The sequence below is a fragment of the Sinocyclocheilus rhinocerous genome, unplaced genomic scaffold (genome assembly GCF_001515625.1).
Source record: "Sinocyclocheilus rhinocerous isolate Xijiao unplaced genomic scaffold, SAMN03320098_v1.1 scaffold9835, whole genome shotgun sequence".
Lineage (NCBI taxonomy): Eukaryota > Metazoa > Chordata > Actinopteri > Cypriniformes > Cyprinidae > Sinocyclocheilus > Sinocyclocheilus rhinocerous.
In genome coordinates, this window is record NW_015630587.1 from 5,482 (window position 1) to 5,841 (window position 360).

Here is a 360-nt window from a genome sequence, read left to right on the forward strand (position 1 = left end):
GATGTGAAGAGACTTTCAACCAGCATAACAAAAAATGTTTCTGAAGACAATCACCTATTGCACCTTTAAATACATTAGTAATTCATTTTATTATTTATTATTAATTAATACTTTTGATATATTATTATATGATATATTATATTATTATTACTATAATTATTATTCTTTTTCTTTCTGTTAATATATATATGCACTGTTTGTAAGCAGCCCAGCTGCAATTGCTTTGGCAATAAAAAAATATATAGTTTTTGTCATGCCAATAAAGCACACTTGAATTTAATTGAAATTTAATTGAGAGAGAGAGAAGTTTTATTTAAATGTACTACATAACAGCTATATTATCCTGCCCTTCTCTCAACT